The sequence below is a fragment of the Thermobia domestica genome, chromosome 7 (genome assembly GCF_964235325.1).
Source record: "Thermobia domestica chromosome 7, izTheDome1.hap1.1, whole genome shotgun sequence".
NCBI classification, from domain to species: domain Eukaryota; kingdom Metazoa; phylum Arthropoda; class Insecta; order Zygentoma; family Lepismatidae; genus Thermobia; species Thermobia domestica.
The window spans coordinates 88,250,542-88,261,248 of NC_137460.1; positions in this window are offsets into that span (position 1 = coordinate 88,250,542).

Genomic DNA, 10,707 nt, shown 5'->3' on the forward strand with positions numbered 1-10,707 from the left:
CCTTTAGCCTCACCGGCATAACCGTGAAACGTAAAACTCAATCATTTAATTTCATTTCATTTTTCTAATTCCGAACGCTGGATATAGAAAATACGTATTTCCCTGTTCTTTTTTAAAATTTTATTTTAATGTTACTCTTGATCGTGAATAAATGGGAATCTAGAGTTGTCCTGGACGAGATCTACACGAAACCTGGATTGAACAGCTATCCCACGCATCACGAGTTTTTTTTTTTTTTTTTTTTTTTTTTTTTTTTTTTTTAATGGGGGAGATGTAGGCTATATGTAATTAGCCAAAGCAAAGATTGCGTGAATGCGATTAAAAAGTCTGGAGTGAGGACTCGACTGTCCACGCATCGATGCTGTCTGTATACGTAGGCCATACGAAAAAAATCGAGCTTGAATGAAAAATTGAGGAATCAGACCATTTTTTTTTCGCTAGTTGTAATTTTAAAAGCACGGAGTGTAAAGCATATAGACTTCCAAGTAAATTAAGGACGTCATGAACGCATACTGGTATTTTGTGAGCCCGGTATCCTGCTATGGTAATATTGTATTTTAACTGCAGTGGCGTAAATTGCAACTTTTCCTGCGGCGTGAACCTTCCCCCGCCGAAGAAAATTTGAAGTTGGTCCCCTAGGAAAATATAAAATTTGGGCCTACCTAGATTTTAAAAGCTCAATAAACATTGTAATTAGTTATAAGTGCCCAAGTTCGTATTTTACTGAAGTAGAGCCCATATTGCATTTGTGCTTTACTTAGAAACGTATATTGGGGAAGCAGCAGCATCCTAAATTATTTTAAGTTCTTTTGGAAATAGCATGATAGGCGCATCCCATCTTTTACTAGTTCATTTGACGAAACAATATTTGACACAAATATATATTATTTCTGGGGGACCCTAATGGTAACCAATTTACTGAAATTGACCCAAAACATGTTTTCTTTACCTTTTTTCCTTCGTTTGGAAAGATTTTTTTTTTTTTACTTGGATGTGATAAATGTATTCCATGCTTCATTTGCACCTTAATGTTCGTATTCTATCATATGGAGTAAGAAAGTTTAATAATGAAGTGAACCCCTCGAACGAAAGGAAGCTTAAATAGGGTCAATTAGGAGGCACCCCCCCCCACACACACACACAAGTTATGACACTGTTCCACTGTATAATTGTTAATGCACAACCTGAAATGCAAATCTTAAAACACATTATTTTCTTTTTTAGGGCTCGAATGATCGTGGACAGAGAAATGAAGTAAGGAACATAAGGAAAAGAGCAATTTCTAATCTTGAGACACTATCCCCGAAGAAGAGAAGACTTGAGAAGACAACAAATACAGAAACTTCAATGGATGTAGAGAAAGATCTAGAAATCCAGCGTTTGAAAGACAAAATTGAAATGCTACAGAGGGAAAATGCAGCTAAAGAAGATGCTCTGAAGAAATGTGACATTGCGTTAAAGCAGGCCAGAGCCACAGCAAATAGAATGCGTTTAAAGCGTAGGACTATCCCATCATGTTCCAAGAGCATAGTTTTTAGAGAAGTTGAGAAGATTCTGTCGAAATGTTTTACTCCTGGGCAGATAAAATGTTTAGTAACAGGGAAGAAGAGTGTACGATGGAGCGCAGAAGATATTGCCACAGCTTTGGCTTTAAGAGCTCTGTCACCAAAAGCTTACGCTTACCTCCGGAGAAAGAAAACTCCTCTGCCATGTCGTGCTACACTTCAGAAGTGGGTCAAAAGTTTTAAATGCAGTCCAGGTATTCTTGAGGAAGTTTTATGTTTATTAAAGGCCAAGGCAGCTACGTTCACTTCCCTGGAGAAATTAACAGTTTTGTCATTTGATGAAATGCATTTAGATCAACGGATTTGCTATGATTCCACCGACGATAGAATTCTTGGTCCTTATAGTAATGCACAAGTAGTTATGATCCGTGGTTTATGCAGCAAATGGAAGCAACCAATATTCTTTGACTTCGATACATCAATGACTAGCAGTTTGTTACAAAGAATTATATGCAAAGTGGAAAACGCAGGATTGAAGGTGGCTGCTGTAACATGTGACATGGGAGGAAAAAACTCAAAAGTTTTGAAAGAATTGGGAATTAGTACGTCAAAAACCTTTTTCACGAACCCAGCAGACGAGACTAGGAAGATCTTCTTCTTCTGTGATGTCCCTCATCTTCTCAAACTTCTCAGAAACTATTTACTCGATGAGGGAATAACTCTTTCAGATGGGACTAAAATATCACGAAAGATGATTGAAGATCTAATAATTAACCAGCAAGGTGATCTGTCGATTTCCCATCATATATCTGAAGCCCACTTAAATGTACGAGGACGAGCACGTCAAAATGTAAGGATGGCTGCACAATTATTTTCGCATCGCACGGCTCAGTTACTGAAGTACCTTTTGCACAAGGATAAGGAAAGTCAGTTTGTTGAATTGGTAAATGATGTATTTGATGTTTTAAATTCAAGGATCCCAAAGGATGAAAAATCGCCTTTGCGGAGTGGATTCGGTATAAATTTAAAGAGCCAAGAAAATACTTTGCGGAGATTTTTGGATGTTTGTTCCAACATGAGGATCGGAAACAGAAAGAGTTTGTTACCTTTCCAGAAAGGATTCATAATTTCAATCAAATCGCTTTTAGGGCTTTTTGAAGAAATGCAAAGTGAGAAACTGACATATATTTTAACGTCAAAATTAAATCAAGATTGTTTGGAAAATTTTTTTTCACGAATTAGAGGACTTGGAATCTTTTATAATAATCCTACTGCTTTTGAATTCCGGAATAGGCTCAGACTTTTAATTTTAACACGAAATTCCAGTGATATACCACTATCAAGAAGAACTTCAGTGTGCGAAGATGTTCCTGCCTCTAGTAATGTTTCTGAGCTAGAAGAAGACTCGGAAGAAAACTTTTTAAATTTCGTTACAAGTGAACTATGCATTGACGTAGTAGACGAAGCTTCATCTGAACAAGTGCAGGAGGATATAGAAGTTGAATTGCTGAGTGAGGAAAACTGCGCAGATCACATCAACAACAATGAGGATGTCCCATCAGATGCTGTAAAATACCTTGCTGGATATATTGCTTTTAAGTGCCGTAGCATTGACAATTCGTTGGGTACGCCGGGAGAAATGTCGATAAACGAACATAGAGACTGGATAAGTATTATCTCCCGGAAGGGACTTACAGTTCCATCAACGAAGTGGCTTCAAAAGATCTTAGATTTTGAGATAATATTCGCTGCTTTTCACCGCTCTAACATTTCGATGTGCAAAAATGTTATGAAAACATTATGTTCAGAAATAGGTTCAAAATATCCCGAACTAAACCCAAAAATAATAGAAATATATGTAAGAACAAGGACATTTATCCGTGTGCGGCATCTCAACCAAAAACATAAAGCCCAAGCAATGAAGAAATCCAATACGAAGAAAAACAAACAATGGGTTTCGGCTTCTGTAAGTTTTTCCGGAGCCTACAATTAGAACCACCACTAACACTCCCTATCAGTACTCAAAATACAATAAAGGTAAGTGTATCATAATATTAATATATACTATATTTATCACTTGTATAACAATTTAACTTGCTTATTTGTAGTGTTAGAATTAATATTTTTCTCTCTATGTTGTTTGAAAAAATAAAAGCATACGAAATTATTAGTATAACACGCTCTGAGCATACGAACAGTATATGCTAAAAACAGACGACGCGACTTCCTCTCTTCCACGTGACGTCACACTTCCAGCGACCAATCCAGTTCGAATCGCATATTTAGCAGCCCCTGGTGTGAACGTTCTACTTTCCAGCTCCACTTCAATCAACCTTCCAACAGATAAAAAGTTATAAACCAATAATAATAATTCTAGAATGCTCTGTTCTTCTAGAGCGGCTCCAGAATCTTTCATAGTGTTGAGCTTTGGGTGGTCCATCTTAAACTGAAAACTCTTGGATCTTTTCTTTTTACTTTATTTATAAAGAGGGATGTGTATGTGTGTGTGCATATATGTTCCACCATAACTCTGGAACGCCTGGAGTAATTTTAACCAAACTTGGTATACGTATTACAGTGAAACCTGTCTATGTTGGCCACCATCGGTTCCATCGAAAAGTGGCCAACTTAGACAGGTGGCCAACTTACAGAAAATAAGTGTGATTTGTGTATTTTTAGAATAGGATTTCTAGTATTACTTGATTGTAAAATTTTAATAAGCAGTGGCACGACAGCTACTTATAAATAATGTATATAGAGTAATCATAAAAATATACAGTACTAGAGTTGAGTTGATTTTGAGTTTTACGTCCCGTTCAGCAGCGAGGCTATATGAGACGTGGACCTACTGATTAACGTGTAATCCGAACCACATGAACTCCCGCCGGGAATCGAACCCGGACCTCCCACGCCAAAGGCGCGTACGCTAACCGCTTAGCCACGGAGGAGCTCTATACAGTACTAGAAAATATTACTATAGTATGCAAGAGCGCCGATTTTTCTGTAAATTGAAGGGGGGGCATTCAGATGCAGAAAGTATATATATGAAGATTTTAAGACAAATTGCACTCAAATTATACCAAATATTGTATACTCATAAATAAAATAGGGACCACATGAGCTTTGGGGATCCCGGGCCCCTTCGGTCCCCCCAGGATCGGCGCTCTTGATAGTATGTTTAATACATATGCATATCTTTCTCTTCCTGAAAACTAGTCTGGTATTGTCCGTTCACTCTAGGATGGAGGATTGTTTACAAACAACAATTGTAGTGCGAGCGTCTAAACTTTGCTTCTCAAATTACATGGTTAATTCATGGTTGCCAGGCACATAAATCGTCAAACTGAAGGTACCTACTGCACTGTCATGGATAAATTATTATTACTACATAAATTGTTATTTATGAGATGACTGAAACATTAATGTTTATGACATATCGATTTAATTATGGTGTAATACAATCTTAAAGATAATACCCACTCAATTTTGTACGTGTTCTTGTTTGAAAGTGTGCGAAAGCCTTGTACGCCTGGCAATATTGTTAAGATGCAGTTTGTGTTGTAAACAATAAACAGACACACCAAAGACAGTTAGGTTCGCTGGACAGCATTGTTTTTATTGCAAGGCGACAGAAACGTATAGTAGTAGGGGTCCCCGTATATTGCGCCGAGTCAGCAAAAATTTTCTCGATTCTGATTGGCTGAGAGAGGTCACGTGACTTTAGGCCCCGCCCACGCGGGAAATTCAAATTTTTCAGGTCACGTGGTATGACGTCATGAGTCACCCCGCGGGGAAATCCCTCACTCTCTTTTATGACCGGGATTTTTGAAATTTGTTCCCTTTTATGGCTAAGATGAGTGATTCTGATTGGTTGACAGCTGTCACGTGATCTTAGACCCCTGGGATATTTGAAAATTCGTTCCCTTTTACGGTAAGATGAATGTTTTGGTACCACGATGTTGATTGGCTGATAGAGGTCACGTGATCTTAGGCTTTGGGACTTTTTTTAAAAAATGTTCTCTTTTACGGGTAAGATGAGTGCTTTGATACCTTGAATTTGATTGGTTGATAGCGGTCACGTGATCTTAGACTCTAGGATATTTCAAATTTGGATATCCTCTTTGCTACCTCGATTCTGATTGGCTGATAGAGGTTACATGATCTTAGACCCGCTACACGGTGAACAGGTCACATGGTATGACGTCATGTTTTACCCTTGCAGGGAAATTCATCACTCAGGATTTTTGAAATTCGTTTTTTTTTTTACGGGTAAGATGAGTGCTTTGGTACCTGAGGTCACGTGATCTTAGGTCCTAGGATTTTTTAAATTATGGTATCAATTTTGATGTTTACTTTGATACTACGATACTGATTGGCTGATAGAGGTCACATGATTTTAGACCCGCCACACAGTGAACAGGTTACATGGTATAACCCCTCACTCATTTGTTTCATTTTATGTGTAAGATGAATGTTTTGGTACCTCAATTTTGATTGGTGGATAGAAGTCACATGATCTTAGCCCCAGCCCATGCGGGAAATTCAGAGTGATATGATGGCGATCCACCCTTGACCAGGGATCTTAGAATTACGTTCTCTTTTATTGTTACTGTACTGAAGTTCATCTTAAATATTATCGTTTCCTTTTATGTGCAAGATGTCTGTTACCTTGTATGTTTACGTATGAAGATCCTGTACTTGAATTAGCGTGTCTCTAAAAGGATACATTTATTCTCTAATGATGAAAGAGGGTTCCGTTCTTGTCGCATGTAGATTTCTTATAACACATTGTTGTGAGTTTAAGCGATTTATTGCTCAGTAAGCGCTTCATTAATGGAAACAGTGTTGCCAGATTTTTTCTTACCTAAACTGCTCCGATTCTTTTCGAAACGGTTCCGCAGAGTGCAAGAAATTTTAAACTAAAATTTTTTCGAACTAAAAAAAAAATTGTAACTAAAAAATTTTAAAACAAAAAATTTTCGAACTAAAAATTTTGAAACAAAAATTTTAAAAAAATTTCGAACTAAAAAATTTAAACAAATTTTTCGAACAAAAAATATTTTAAACTAAAAAAAACTTTCGAACTAAATTTTCAAACCAAAAAAATTTCGAACTAAAAATTTTAAAAAAATTTCGAACCAATTTTTAAAAACAATTTTTTGAACTAAATTAAAAACCAAATTTTGGACACTAAAAAATTCTTTAATTAATTTTTCAAACTAATCATGTAAACCAAATCTTGGATATATTTTCCACCTTAAATTTTCAAGATTACCATGATTTGAAAACAAGTGTTCAGGGTTTCAAGAAATAATAAAACATTTTTTTTTCAACTTGTTGTATTTTAACGAAAGGTATGTGTTCTTCTCATACAATTTTATTAACATAATAAATACAGGATCTAGTTAATGAATATGTTGGACGTGTCATCATCTTCGAATCTTGTAGACGTATCCTGTAAAGAAAAAGAAGAAACAATGGATTACTTTTTGAATTTCTTTTTTTTTCTGAAACAATAAAAGCGAGTCAATATTGATAAGAGAGAAATAAAACTTACTCGTAAATGATGGATCTGTTTAGGCTCATCTTCCTCCTCGGGTACGAGATGACAGCTTTTCTACCACTGATGTTGGTTTATGAACTCTTCTGGGTACTGCATTTTTCTAGGTGTTGCTGCTTTATGGTCAAGGTTCCCCGTTGAAATATGAGATTCTGCATTTCTTCCACTGATGGTGTTGGTGATGATTTATGAACTCTTGTGGGTACTGCGTTTTTTTTCTTCTTGGTGTTGGTTTTGTGATTAAGGAGAGGAAAAAAGAAATGACGGCCTTATTGGGTGTTTACAGTTTTTTCTTTTTCATCTTCTTTTTCCAGTTCCATCTTCTGTTTTTTAACATACCCGTACGGAACCGTATCATAGGAATTGAGTTCTTTAAATCGACGTTTTGTGTATCGGATGCTGTACATTTTTTCTTCTTTGCGTGTGACGATGGTATGGTCTTTGGTCCTGCATATTTTATGGGGGATAGTGATGGTGACTTGTCCACGGCATTGATTTGTAATCATTTCTTTTAGCGTATTGAAATTTAATTGTCCTGCATTGTAGTTTAATGTAAATCCTCTAATTTTACATATGTAGCTGGTGACGTTGGTGTCCGGATTGTATATTTCTAGGCTGTAATTTTTTGGTCCTCCACTGACAAATGTCTTGATGTATGCTCGTTGGCCGTAAGACTCCATCTCGTCCGATAAGCATCCCAAGTACGTTGAAGGTTCAATGGTTGGCTCCCCGGGCTTTTCTGTAAATATCACAGAATCCGTGTCGAAATATAAAACACGTTCCTGCAACATTTCCAGGTACTTGTACAGTTCCAGACGTGCCTGACATGTTGTAAATGCACCTAACACGACATTGGTGTTTCGGTTTTGAACAGGCACATGTTCATTGTACTCCCAGAACGCATACAACATCGTATCATTGATGGGTACAATTTGATGGAGTTTAATGTCGGGGGAAGTGAGTTTTTCATAAAATTCTTCCGGCCGATCAATAATTGTGGTCTGGCTAAAGTTTGAACGCTGACAAAGCTTTCCCCATAATGAGTTAACACAAAGCTTAGATAAACTTCTTCGTGCAGGATTATTTTCAATTTTGGTCGGATCCAATGCAATACCTTCACGCTCCAGGACGTTTTGTATAAATTTTGTTTTGTCTTCTTCGGTGACACAGGAACTGGGCCAGCCAGAAGCTTCCATTTTCGATTTCAAAAATGTATTGATATATTCCGTGAACAAGCCACCTGTTTTCGTGATGGGATCATATTGTTCAATGTCATAATCCCAAATTTCAAAAATTTCCACCGGTTGATATCCTAATTCTATTGCTTTCTGTATTTCATATGATACCCATGTTCCAGTGAGGCACCGCTCCTGGTCGTTGTGTGTACACGTTGCTGTAGGGTCTGGGTTCATTTCTTCGGCACACGCAGCACACAGTGGAAAGAGTAGTTTCTTGTTGCATCGGTAAGGCAGGAGACCATGATAAAGATGGCGACTTGGTAATATCGTCATTTTGATCAGACCATTGACTTTATTTATTGATGGTATATTTTCATCACCCTGTAGATAAATTCTAGGATGGCCTACAGGGTATTTAGCACACTTATTTATGTAAGGATAAAGTGAAACAATATCGAAATATTTTATTACTTCTCCTGCTTTTTCGTCGACTTGGTGGTATAATTTCACACAATTGGTCCTTCCTCCAAAAAAGCTATCTCTTGGATTTAATGGTCTGCGGTTCATGTACGGGTGATTCTTCAGATACGTCGCCATTGCAGGATTTTGTTTTAAGAACTGATTAAATTCGCACTCCCACATTTCATGTACAATGTACCCCAATTCACGCAGTCTTGCATTTTTTCGTTGCGTTCGTTCATAACGGAATTCCATGGTGTCTTCTGGATTGCTGTAGATGGGCTGATTACGGCCTGTAGTAAAACATACTTTACACCCGTGATAAAAGCAGCCGGCATGCTCGTAGACGTGCTCCTCTAACGTCTCAGGATCTTGGTAGTAGCCATCAACATGGAATCCCGCAATAAACACTTCTTTTTGTCGGGCCGCATGTAAGATTTGCTTTCCTTCGGTTTTTTCAATGTAGGCCAGCCATTGCATTGCAGCGATCGATTGGGTACTTCTCCATCGATAGCCATGTGCCGGTAGAATTCCAATGGTGTTAGGTTTGAGGAAATTCCGGCGGAATACTAAATTGGAGGCACTTGCAATCGTGATCGTCTCCAAGAAGGGATTCACTTTGGTTTCTGTTTCAAATGACGTCATAAACGAAACGCATGCTTGTCGCAGTACATTGACATCTTGAATCAATACTTGAGAATTTCCTTCTGGAAATCAAACGTATCATTACGATGATCGTTGTACCACTGCATGAACTTGTTCCTGTCTTCGACGGCCATTTCATCTGCACCATAATACTTTGTTTCTGGAAGTGGTCCAATATACGATTGATTCTCCTTGGTGTTGAAGAAATGTGGGAAGTAGCCTTTGGTTGCGGGTAAATTGAACGCTTTTGACAATTTACTTAATGCCATAGGCAGGAAGTTCAAAGAGTCAATGAACGTCAGATTATTCAAGGTTAAACTCAGTATCTTGGTCCCATTTAATATGACGTCGGGTCTCCATTGGCATTGTTCTACCATAGCCTTTAGGATAAAATGTCCATCGTATCCCTTCGCGTTGTGCGCGACACAGAAAATCCTATTTATATTGGGACGACGTTCCCGCAAGTACTGGAGAAAATTATAAACTGGATCCTCTCCTTGGAAAATATGCTGGCGCTGACCACACGTACTGCAAGACTGCTGGATATTAGCGTTTTCAACACATGCATAACATACTTGTTGTGCAACCAATAAATTTGGAACGTGTACATACGTATTATCGCCAATATTCGTATCCTGCATAGATTCTATATCATAGAATATCAACAAGGCTTTCTTTGCGTGCATGAGTGAAGGAACACCAGGTTTCAAGCATTGTCGATCAGGAAGCATAAAACATTGATGTGATCCCGGAACAATCTTCTTACAAACATTGCAAAAGATCTCATTACAATCATGAATGCGTTGTCCAGTATGCACAAAGGAATATACTCTGTAGCATCTAGTACATTGCTTCACCATTTTGCATACAGGTTCCCCACGATGATATACAATATTACGATGATTGTTAAAACATTTTTCCCCATAAAATTGACGATTGCAGTCGTTGCATAATATCGGCGTTTGGTTCTTGTCGCATAGAGGTCTCTGTAAACATTTGGAGCATGTTACAGGACAATTTTTCACATGTCTGTTACATTCACTATACTTTTTATGGCACGCTTCACAGTAGAACTTGGTTGCAAAACAAGCAGTTAAAGATTGGATGATATCAAAATGGCCAGCCAAACAAATCAAATTTATGGGAGTGCGATTTTCATCGTTGGGCCCCTCGTACATGATGTCACGGCCTGTGAAACTGGTATAAACTGTAATTTTATATTCTTTGAGGTATGACTGAAATTGTCGAATTTCATTTACACTGGCACCATGATCCAAATTCACTCCTGCATTTGCACATAACGCATCGACTTCATCGTCCACAATACATTTTCTCTGATGTTGATACTGTGTATATCGTT